Source organism: Erinaceus europaeus, chromosome 14 (assembly GCF_950295315.1).
Source record: "Erinaceus europaeus chromosome 14, mEriEur2.1, whole genome shotgun sequence".
NCBI classification, from domain to species: Eukaryota; Metazoa; Chordata; class Mammalia; order Eulipotyphla; family Erinaceidae; genus Erinaceus; species Erinaceus europaeus.
The window spans coordinates 74,270,803-74,283,809 of NC_080175.1; positions in this window are offsets into that span (position 1 = coordinate 74,270,803).

The following is a 13,007-nucleotide window of genomic DNA, read 5'->3' on the forward strand; positions in this document are numbered from 1 at the left end:
AAAACCTATTAGTCTTATCTGCAATTCATTCTAACTCCATCCCCCACAAAGAAAGAAAGAAAACAGAGTGAGGAAAAGGGAAGAGAAGAGGGAAAGAATTTCAAAAGTTCTAGTGAATAATAAAACTGATAGTTGTCACAAAGATTAGCCAGACTTTTCAATAACATTTCCAGCCATAGAAATTCTCTGGCCCAAATAGCTCACAAACCCCCTACTACATTAAGATAATTACCAGAAGATAATAGTGCATAATTACCTCTAGAGTGTGATCAGGGAGAAATAATATTACTTATCACTAACATTCATTCAAACAGCCTTCAGTAAAGCACAACCATCTAAATAGTTAATTTTAGCCACATAAGTTTTTGTATATAAGAATGGGAACTATTCTCTGTCCTAATCCAACTTTATAGCCCTTTTCTCCACTCTGACACCATTCTCTCAGACAATATTCTTATCCAACCTCAGGCTAGCTACCAAACCTAAGCAAAACTACCATAGTTGTAGGCCTCCAGCAACTAAAATGGTTTTCCTAGGTTTCTTCTACCCTAAAATCCCTAATCTCATCTGCTCTGATCCTACTTTTTGGTTCCTGTTCATTAACCATCTTGTCTCAACTTAGGTCATACCACCTTCCAGACACCAAGCTGTAGATGCTACCATGACTCCACCCCAACTTCTCTGGGCAGACAACCTCACCAATGTGTCCTGGACCCTCACATCTCCAGAGCTCTGGTCCACTAGGGAAAGACAGAAACAGGCTAGGGGTATGGATCTACCTGTCAATGCCCATGCTCAGCAGAGAAGCATCTACAGAAGCCAGAACTCCTACCTTCTGCTCCTCATAAACAACCTTGATCCATACTCCCAGCAGGGGAGAAGTGATAGGATGAAGATAAGAGGACTCTGCACTCCAGCTCCATCAACACCCAAAGAAAGTGAAGGAAAAGGAGAGGGACATATGGAGGTAGCTACAATGTTAGGAGTAGCTTAGAGAGGAAGAGAGGATTGAATCAGAAAAAGAAGGGGCAACTATGTATAAATGTGGACAGATAGTTGTAGAGAAGATGGTTGGCCCATGTCTACAACTTTAGGGAAACTGTGGTAGATTGCAGTGGGGAGAGTGAAGATTCAGAACTCTGGTGGTGAGAATGGTGTGGTGGATTCAAACCCCTGTCAGCATGTAATTCTGTAATATAAAAATAAATAAATAATGCACAACTATCTATAAAAGGCATCTCGATATATATATTCTAAGCAAAGAGATAATACTTTAAATTTTAAAGGCAAAAGAATGATTCAATTGTTTCCAATGAATTTTAAGCCTTTAATACTAAGATGAGCTCAGTGACAAGTTCCATATGCCGAAATCAGGATCTTATATATGTAGATGTTTATGGTATTTGTAATTCTGAATTAATTTCTGTTCCTCTGGGCCACCATTTTGTTACCTATGATTAAAATGCTTAAAAGAAAATGTTAACTTAATGCAACTTGAAGCAAATTTTCTTAAAGCCACACTGACCTCCAGAGACATAAAGGATTACCAGGATGCTCAAGTAAAACCAGAAGTCACCTTCACAAAATCCAAGTGAATGAAATTAAAGGATTTATTGGAGGGGGGGGGGACATAAGAACACTCCACTACTCTCTGAACTCTGTGCTATACCCCACTGACTAAGCATACTCTATTGTACGTTATTAAATTTTCATTGCTTAAATCAAAAGAAAAAAGGCCACAAGAAAGACTTACTAGCAAGAAGAAACTTGGAAAATAATTGGAATTATTCAGATATATGTAATGGAAAAGTCATTGAACTCTGTATCCAGAAAACTGAGTTCTGGCTCTGTTTCTCCTACTTCCTGCCTGCAACCTTGGGTGAATAACTTTGCTTCCTACTGCTTTGTTTCCTTCATCAGTTGAATGAGGGCTTGAATCAAACCCCATTGTACTCTGTGTGAAGTACAAAGTAATTCCAATAATCTCTTTGCTAATCTAAAAATATATATATAGTCACTTTAAAAAGACACCTTTTATTGATTCAATAATTAGACTGCAATGCCGTGCACTGCTGGTAAAGATGATATTTGTTTCCTATGGTTTCTAGAGCACAGGACCACAAATTGGGTAATTTCAAATACCACAGAGATAATTTATCACATTTCCAGAGACTGGAGGTTCACACTCAAGATGTCAGCAGGGTTATGTTCCATCTAGACTCTAGGTGGGATCTCCCCTCCCTCTCCCTGGTCTCTACTGATGCCTGTTTGTTCCTTAGTGCTCCTTGACTTGCTGTAGCATTGCTCCACATGCTTTACAATCACACAGCATTCCTCTCCCTGTGCTTCTCTCTCCACAGATGGATGACAGTCACATTACCTGCTCTAGTGTTATCTCAACTAATCATATCTTAACTGCAAACAATTACTTTAGCTAATTGTACCTACAAAGAGCTGGTTTCCAAATAAAGTCACACTTTGTGGTGCTGGAGTTAAGATCCCAACATTGAGGGGTGAAGGGAGAAGGATTTTTTTTTTCATTTTTATTTGTGATTTCAAACTTCCTATCTGTATTGGCTTAAAATTGGTTTACAGAGTATTAAATTTCAGGGGTATAATTTCACACCTATATATGTGTGTACAACTCACCATACCCCTCACTAAAGTTCCTTCTCCCCCAACTCACCTCCCTCATAACCACCATATTGTTCCCAGTATCTATGACATAATTCTGTTACTCTTTTTTGCAAGTATGTTTGCTTTAGTTATCTATATTCCATATATGAATGAAGCCATTTTTCAGTTGTCCTTCACCTCTGTACTTATTTCACACAGAATAATCACCTCCAGTTGCATCCATTTCACTCCAGATGTTACCACATCATCTTTTGAAATTACAGAGTAACATTCCATTGAATATATGAGTTGTGTTTTTGTTTGTTTGTTTGTTTTTGTTTTTGCTTTCACTGATGCTTCACCACTCTTGATTTTTTTTTTTTTCAAATAGGAAGAGACAAAGAAACAGAAAGAGAAAGAGCACAGCATTTAAGCTTTCCCTAGTGCAGTGGAAACCAGGTTTGAAGCTGGATCACGTGCACAAGAAAGCAGGGTCTTCCCAGGTGAGCTGTCTTGTCAACTCTATGTAAGGGACATGATTCTTAACAGTGATAAGGAAGATATTTAGTTAAATAAATGACAATTATAAAATAGAAATAATGACATTTTAATGGAGTTCACTTATAGACATATAGGACAGGACTTAAGTTATGAAATCTGTCCTACAATGCTTTTATTGGAGAGTCATATGACAAGGACTTTTTTTTGTTAAGTGGTTTTTATTGTTATTAGTGATTTAATACTGGTATACAAAATTGTAAGATAATATGGGCATAATTCTATATAGTTCCCACCACCAGAGTTCTGTGTCCCATCCCCTCCATTGGAAACTGCACTAGTTCTCTCAAGGTCACCAATATGTGCTGATTCTATAACTATCTATTTTTTCCTTCCCATTTTTTTCAACAGTCCTGCCTTCACTTCCTTTGTAAGGCACCCCTACACCTATTACTACTTCTGGGCATCTTTCTTTTTTTCTTTTTTCTTTTTTCTTTTTTCTTTTTTTTTTTTCTTCCTCTTTCTCAGGTAAGAGAAACAATGGAAATGGAAAGAAAATATTTAGTTGGTGCAGAAACAGTGTGACAGAAAGCATGACAAGACCCTGGCACATAGTTATGAAGACAGGCACAGACCAAATTAACTATGCTTCTGTGTGTCATAGACAGAAATTCAGAATTAGTGTCTTTAAGAATTTGTCCTGTGAAAGTTAATACCAGGGGAAGCCACTGAAATTTAACTTTACCATTTTGACAAGGAAAATGTTAAATGAATGCATCATTTCTGTTTGAGAGTTGTTGTTTTTCTTTCTAATTTTAGTTTCACGTGACTATCCAAGTAAGTTTAATCATCATACCTTTTTATGGAAGCAACATTGTATTTTAACACTATATAAATATCAAATGTACATCATTTGAAAATTAACATATGCAAACACTACATTAAGTTCAACACTAAAAGCCCAATTCTATTTTCTTCCTAAATTTTGATAAACTGCAGAAACTGCTTACCATCATCCTGGAATGCCTTGCCCTCTCTAGCTTCCCCTTCCCTTTCAGTTTCTTTTCCTCTATCCAATAAGTAAATAAAATATTTTTTAAAAGAGAGAAAGAGTAAGCAGTAGACCAATATTTCTGAACACAGATGCAGAAAAATAAATAAAATATAAGTAAAATGAATTCAATAATACACTAAAGAATTGTAAACCATGATCAAATAAATTAATTCAAAGGATGTTAGATTGGTTCAGCACCACCAATCAATAAATATGGTACACCTCATCCAAAAAGGAAGGATCAAAAACATATAATTATCTTAATTCACATAGAGAAATCACTTGGCAAAATTCAACATCCTTTTATAACTTCTAAAATAAGTCAGCAGAATGGGTAGGTATAGGATATACCTGAACATAATAAAGTTCATGTAATAAACCCAAATCAAATATATTCAGTTTTGCAAAGTAAAAGCTTCTCCTCTAAGATCAGAAGCCAAACAAAACTGTCCACTGTAGCCTTTATTATTCAATATAGTGTTGGAAGTACTTGCTAGAGAAATTAGAAACAAGCAGCATAGATAAGTAGGCTCAATATATGATATAAAATGCTAATAACAGCGTCATCTGGATGTGATCTGTGTTTCTTTTTAAATCCTATGAATTTAAATAAATGAAAAAGAAGTGTTAACTAGTAGTTTGTAGAAAAAAAAACAAAAGAACATATAAAACTCCACCCTGGAGATTCAGTGAGCATGTCCAGATGTGGAAAACTATAGAGGACAAATAGTAAGCAAGTAAAAAGAGGTGCAGAGCAAAAGTCTATAGAATAAGAGATTTGAAAATAAATAAATAAATAATAAAGAAAGAATAAGAGATTTGAGAACTAGATCAGTAAGTTAGAAATAAAGACCTCACCAGGATATTAACATTGAGGGGGTGAGAAAAAACACATGTACTGTATTTACAAGATAAATTAGAATGTTAATATTGCCAACATTCTCTGTGGTGTTTACAAAAATTTTGACAGTGTCATATTTATAGTTTAACCAAGGTGAATTTTATCTTGTTAGTTCTCTTCACGCTCAATAAACTAGTCTCTCTTGACAAGAAAAAAAAATGACATAAAATTTAAAGAAATCTCAGGTCTTTTTGCTTTTTTCACAGAATTGCTTTTCATTCCAGGTCATTTCCATTACTGTCCTGTCTTGTAACTAACATCAATGCATAAGTAGTGTTCACAGCACTCTAGAGAACAGGACCCAGAAAGGTCTCTGACACTGTCTAGACTATTGAAAGGATGATCTCAGCAACAAATCTCAGAGACTAATACTTTCTACTGAGTATTCAAAGTGACTTTTATTCTGCCAGTAAATATTCCCCAAAAGTTTATTAAAAAAATTCCAGGTCCATAAGTACTGAAGAATATATATTTTTTCATTTTATTTGTAATTTGTTTATTTTAAATAGATCCTCCAACATCAGAGAACTAACTGCATCCCTTAAGATATAAGACTGCTTCTTATGTATGAAAGAGGTTCAATTGCTTCCCACTGGAGAGGAAGGAAATGAGAGGCGAGCCTTCAATCAGGAGGAGATGATAGTGAAATATGAAAGGGGGGAAGAGAAAGGCTCAGAAATCAGATCAGCTGTATCTTAATTACCAAGGCTCCAAAATTAATCTAGATATACATTTCTGAACTTATCCCCCAGATGAGCTTATCTCTGCTTTCCTTTATTTTAATTTGATTGGGGTGTTATTGTCAGAAAGTATCAGTTTCATCTGATAAGCTGCATATTAACTAAGTCTTTATACACTGCTGGAGAGATTCTGCTTTAGCCACACTCAGATCAGTTCCAGTACTCTTTAACATACTGCAAATGTTTTCGAACAAAAACTGAGCAAATAATCATTACCCAGACAGAGGGAGGGCTCCATCACAGAGCCATGCTGTGCATATGTCAGACTCACTGATAGAGTAATAACAGTCTATTAATCTGAGCACAGGTTAAGTGGTCTAACACCTGCTCAACATCAACATTAAAATTCTAATCAACTATTTGGAGACAAGCAATGTCATCCAACACCAGCTCAAGCTTTCCAAAGGCAAGACATTGGTCAGTTATCTGTTGTGACCCCAACAGGAATTTGGATCAAATAGCATAGGAATGGCAACAGCCTGAGGCGGGCAGAGCACTCACAAAGGAATGTATGTAAGCAAGGTCATGCAGCAGCTCACTCTCTGGACTGGATCACCTTCGTCATGTCATTTTCCTGTTGGTGTAGCTCCAGACTGATCTCTTCATGTGGTGGTATTGGCTAGCTTAGTTTTGGACTTTGGACTTTTGCCTATTTTTCCTAGCTAGACTTCTCCTCCCTGACATTCACAGTGATTTTCATGAATAAGCCTCTCTTGTTTAACCTTAAAGGGAGCTGCTTACTTTACAGTACTTAGATATTTGCCTTCTACCCTTGTATCACCCTAATAAAGCTTTGAATTGTTTAAACCAGTGCCCCACAGTCACTTCCTTATGCCCCATACAGCAAGTCCTTTTGTTTTAGTTACAACAGTTATCTAGCTCCATACCGTAGTAACAGTCCCAGATTTGGGGGCTGGGCAGTAGCACACCTAGTAAAGCACACATACAGGGCTCAAGAACCTAGGTTCAAGACCCCTGACCCCACCTGCAGAGTGAAAACTTCACGAGCAATGAAACAGTGCTGCAGATGTCTCCCCCTTCCCTTGCGATTTCTTTGTCTCTAGCCAAAAATAAGCTTAAAAAATAAATAAAATATGAAAAAGATAACACAAAAAAGTCACACATTTGAACAACTTAAACCCCAAATCTAAACCTACGAGCTAAAATAAATCACTGATTACCTGCATTAAAATATTCAGTCCTGATTTTTAAAAATCAGTTCTTCAGGGAATGAGTCATGGAGCACACAGTTGAGCACGTACATTGTCATGTGCAAGGGCCTAGGTTCACGCCCCCATGCCCTTGCAGGGAGAAGTTTCATAAACATTGAGACAGTACAACAAGTGTCTTTCCCTCTTTATCTCCCCTTTTCCTCTTAATTTCTCTGCCCTATCAAATAAAAAATAAAATGAGAACATCATTTTTTTCTGTTTTTTTATTATTGTTGTAGTTATTATTGATGTCGTCTTTGTTGGATAGGATAGAGAGAAATGGAGAGAGGAGGGGAAGACAAAGAGGGAGATAGAAAGAGAAAGAAAAGAGAAAGAGAGAGAGCCCCCAGCTCCCCACCTGCTTCACCGCCAGTGAAGCGACTCCCCTGCAGGTGGGGAGCCGGGGGGGCTGGAACCGGGATCCTTATGCTGGTCCTTGCACTTCACGCCACGTGCACTTAACCCGCTGAGCTACCTCCTGACTCCCAAGAGAACATTAATGTTTTAAACTGACTCTTTGAAGGTCCATAAGACAGTTCAGTTGAGTAGTGAACTCATCTTCTTGTGGATATGACCCAGGTCTGAGTTTGGCCCTCACCATACTGAAAGAACCTTCAGTGGTATGATGTTTTTCTCTCTGTCTTTCTCTGTCTTTCTATCTGAAAAAGTTGTCTTAGAAAGTTCAGTGACAATAAAGAGAGAGAGAGAGAGAATTCTTTGAACAAACTATCAGATTCCTCATTATACATGTCACAGCAAAAGTGACACTATCAGAATTGATTGATAGACTCTGGGTTCCAACAGTGATTAAGAGAAATACCATCCCAGTTAGCATATTATTTAAGGTATAAGAAGGTCTAGGACAGTGGTGAACCTACCACTACCTTGTATGACCTCGGACAAGTTAATAGCCACTTAACTCTCATCTGTAAGATATAGAAGTTACAATGGATCCTTTCAGCACTAAAATGCTAAACCTGTTTACACTGCTGCTATGTCTGGACTTTGCATCATAGGAAGAAAACAAAAGCACTCATTATCCCAACATCAGTTTGACATATAGCTTACTATGGATAGACACATCAACTATAGCTGGTTTCAGTCTTCAAAGTTTCATCCACAATGAGACTTAGAGTCCTTGAGTAGCTACTGGGAAAGAAATTATTTCTATCACTTTCTCTCTCTCTCTCTCTCTCTCTCTCTCTCTTTCTCTCTTTCTCTCTCTCTCTCCCACCCCCCCCTCAGAGAGAGAAAAAAAAAAGGGTTTTCTTCTGGAAATTGAAAACCTACGATACAGGAAACTAAAAACTTGGGATTGTGAAAGGCTAATTCATGTCATTCTCTGTGAACATGAGCATACAGTTATACTCTCTGACTATCTGTGCTACTACTGATTCATCAGAAGATCAAATAAGATTAAAGTGTGAAGGGAGTCGGGTGGTAGCGCAGCAGGTTAAGCACAAGTGGCACAAAGCACAAGGACCAGCGTAAAGATCCTGGTTCGAACCCCAGGCTCCCCACCTGCAGGGAGGTCGCTTCACAGGCAGTGAAGCAGGTCTTCAGGTGTCTGTCTTTCTCTCCCCCTCTCTGTCCTCCCCTCCTCTCTCGATTTCTCTCTGTCCTGTCCAACAACAACGACATCAATAACTACAACAATAAAACAAGGGCAACAAAAGGGAATAAATAAATAAATAAATAAATAAGAAAAAAGATTTAAAATATTCATTAAAAAAGATTAAAGTGTGAAAATAAAGATCTATCTTTACCTATGCCTACCTCCTCCTTCCCTTTCAATTTTTATCTGTCTCCATTCAAAATAAACCAGTTAAAAATATATTTGTAAAAATTTAATAATAATAAAATAAAAATAAAAGTAATAGAACTCATAACCTGAAGGAAATTCAAGTCTAATTCCCTTACCTTAGAAGTCATATACATATCCTCTGAAGGGAGTCTGGACAACATACTCTATGCTATACCTGAGGAGGATGGCTCCTGATATTAGGGCAGCTTGGAACATCCCTACTCGTGACCACAGAATGTGAGCTCAGATCTACAGGGATGCAGAGGTCACATAGCCTCCTAAGCTGAATATGGGCCCCATATCACATCAAATCAATGGGGTTTACAGTCAACAATATTTATACACCTCTCCTATATTTGGGAGCTACTCTCTTCCCTGATCCAGCTTTCTGGTCCTTTTCGCAGCCGTGACATCATCTCCCTAGACAATATATCTGCATATCAAATTTCAGGCTCAGGGGGAAAAAAAACAAAACTAGTATAGCCACAGGCCCTTTGGAATATAACTAAAATATATGCCTACTAGCTATCTACAAAACAGAGACAACCCCCCACACACACGCCCAACTCTTCATCTGCACTATTTCAGCCTTTAAGTTCATGATTAGTCAACAATTTGTTTGGTCTTATATTTTAACTCTTTTCAACCACCAGGTTTCAGATGCTAGCACACTGCCAACCAGAATTCCCTGGATAGACAACTCCACCCGTGTGGCCTGGTACTCAGATTCCCCAGATCCCCACCCCACTAGGGAAAGAGAGAGAGAGACTAGGAGTATGGATCGACCTGTCAATGCCCATGTTCATTGGAGAAGCAATTACAGAAGCCAGACCTTCCACCTTCTGCATCCCACAATGACCTTGGGTCCATACTCCCAGAGGGTTAAAGAACAGGAAAGCCATCAAGATGAGATACAGAGTTCTAGTGGTAGGAATTGTGTGGAGTTGTTGCCCTCCTATACTATGGTTCTGTCAGAATTTCCTTTTTATAAATAAAATTAAATTTAAAAAAAAGAAATCATATACATACACACAGATATGCATTTGTATATAACCCAAGGAATGGACTGACTTTCCCAGTGTCCCATAGTTAGTAAGTGACATTGAAGAGGGAAATACAGACCCTCTCTATTCAACCACATGTGTACAATTTAAAAGAATGGAATCTTTTAAATTATTTTTAAGAAGGTAGCACAGTTTTTTTTTTTCCGTTTTTGTTTTTTGTTGTTGGTGGTGGTGTTTTTTTGTTTTGGGTTTTTGTTTTGTTTTTTTTGCCCTTGTTGTTATTGTTGTTGTATAGGACAGAGAGAAATGGAGAGAGGAGGAGAAGACAGAGAGGGAGAGAGAAGGATAGACACCTGCAGACCTGCTTCATCACTTGTGAAGCAACTCCCCTGCAAGTGAGGAGCCAGGGGCTCAAACCGGAATCCTTGTGCCCATCCTTGCGCTTTGCACCATGTGCACTTAACCCACTGCACTACCAGCAGGCCCCTGGTAGCACAGTTCTGATACACACACCCTGTAACTTTACTAAACATCCTGTATTCTTCTCTTTATCAATCCACTCAGTTTCCTTTCCAGCCAGGCTTTATTGCTATTAAGTTCAGTTGCCCATAACTTTCAGCTGCTCTTGTTCCTGGTGGGTTAATTTGTAATACTTGGGTTACTTGGCACCCTTTTCTAATTTTCCCTAAACACTGAAACCCTAGACTCTTTAATTTGCTAGTTGATTGTGTGCCCAGTCACTATTTATAACTGGAGATAATCCTGGATTTGTAGGGCTGGTTTTGCTCTGAGATCTATGATCCCATTTAGTTTCACTATATATGACCTCACACTACAATCACATTAAAGGCACCAAGAAGTTGGACAAACGTAAAGCATATGTGAACAGGCACAGGTCCTACGTTCTCAAGTTTGGAGAGCTTGCTTGCAGGGATAGAAATTGTATAGCACAGCCAAGAATGCCTTTAGTATCGGGGGAGTCGGGCTGTAGCTCAGCAGGTTGAGTGCATGTGGCGCAAAGCGCAAAGACCGGCATAAGGATCCCGGTTCAAGCCCCGGTTCCCCACCTGGAGGGGAGTCGCTTCACAGGTGGTGAAGCAGTTCTGCAGGTGTCTATCCTTCTCTTCCCCTCTCTGTCTTCCCCTCCTCTCTCCATTTCTCTCTGTCCTATCCAACAACGACTACAACAATAAAATAAAAATAAAAAAAAATAAAAAGCAACAAGGGCAACAAAAGGGAATAAATAAAAATTTTAAAAAAAGAAAAAAAAAGAATGCCTTTAGCATCTATGCTTGCAGAAGCATCCTGTCCAGGTAGGTGCAGTCCTAGCAGCCTGTTGTGGAACCACACAGTTTGCATGTAAACACAATATAGCCTCTGTCTTTAAAAAAAATTTAATCTGACAGAATTAAACATGTACAAAAATTGTTCAACAGGGCCAAGAAGAGGGTTCATGTGTACAACACAAGACATTCATGCTGGAAGCCCTACAGGTCCCATGTTCAACCCCCGGAACCACTGTAAGCCAGAGAGGAGCAGTGCTCTGGAATCTCCCTTGCTCTCTCAATTAAGTGAATAAATAAGAAAGATACTTCAAGAGAAGGGGCTAAATACAGAAATAAAAGGGAAAGTTTTTCTATACAACAAGAGTTTACATAAAATGGCTTGGTTGGTGGAGAAGGATTTTGCAAGGAAGCCCGTTTCATAAACAAGAAAACTGAGGTTGCCAGGGGTTAATAGGAAACCTAGTAACTGGTGGAACCAGAAATTCTACTGAGGTTAGTGTTTCCACTCTTTCCATTGTGGGAAAGGACTCTACTGATCTTCACATTCCCAAGTCAAGTGTATTAGTTTCCTAGGGTTGCTATAACCAATGCCAAGAACTTCAGAGACTTCTAACAAGAGGTGATGGAACTGAGGAATTGGAATAGCAACTTCCTTCGTCAACACAGTTATAGACTTTGATTGCCTGTACCCCAAATTCAGTAGTTCTTAGTAAATGAACACACCCATTTATTGTTAACCCTTCCTCAATTTCCAAATTTCTGGAATGTTTTTTTTGACAAGAATGTCTAGTTTTCTCATTGTTCTGGGAGATGAGGGTTTGCTATGGCAAACGCTAGAAGAAGAAGGGTTTGCTATGCTCTGCTCGCGACCATTCTGAATGTCCTCTCTAATCACTAGACATGAACTAATGAAGAAGTCACTGTCACAGTACAGCCAGCTTTGCATTGATGAAAAGGGAGAGGCAAAAAAACACGTCTGAGAAAGCACATGCTGCCACTGGGGTCGGACTGAGGAAGTAGGATTTAACAACAGTTGAGATTCTTTTTTCCCTTAAAAGCTATCTGCAATTTTTCTCAATATCTGCATAGTAAAAGGGGGGGGGAAGTAGAGTTGTCTGAGCCTGTATTTTACTGAATCAAGGAGATAAAATAATTCATCTATCAGGATGCAAAGCTATAGAACAGTGGCAAACTATTCTGTGCATACAAAGAAAAAGGCTCATTTGTCTACAGCCATACCACCCTGAACACACCCAATCTCCTCTGATCTCGGAAGCTAAGCAGGGTAGGGCCTGGTTAGTACTTGGATGGGAGAAAAAGGCTCATCTATTATTGCTGTCCACAAACCATATTGATTCACTTTAAATATTTGTGAAGATTATTCTTACTTTATGAATCTATAAACCTACAATTATGAAGTTTCTTTCTAGTGTTTTGTTTTTGTTTTTGTTTTTTTCCTGACTGAGAAGTCAAATCATTTGAGAGCCACTTTGACTTACAAGGCAGTCCAACAAAGAGGTAAGAAATGCCATCATGGGGCCAGGTGGTGGTACACCTGGTGAGCACATATGTTACAATGCCCAAGGATCCAGGTTTGACCCCCTGGTCCTGACCTGGATTTCTGTTTGTCTTTATCCAATAAATAAGATAAAAATAATTTTTAAAAAATTTTAAGTAAGGGGCTGGCACACCTGGTTGAGTGCACATGTTATAGTGCACAAGGACCCAGGTTCGAGCCCCTGGTCCTCACCTACAGGGGGAATGCTTTGCAGGTGGTAAAGCAGTGTTACAGGTATCTCTCTGTCTCTTCCTCTCTAGCACCCCTTCCCTCTCAATTTCTGACTGTCTCTATCCAATAAATAAAATAAAGATAATAAATTTTTTTAAAAAAAA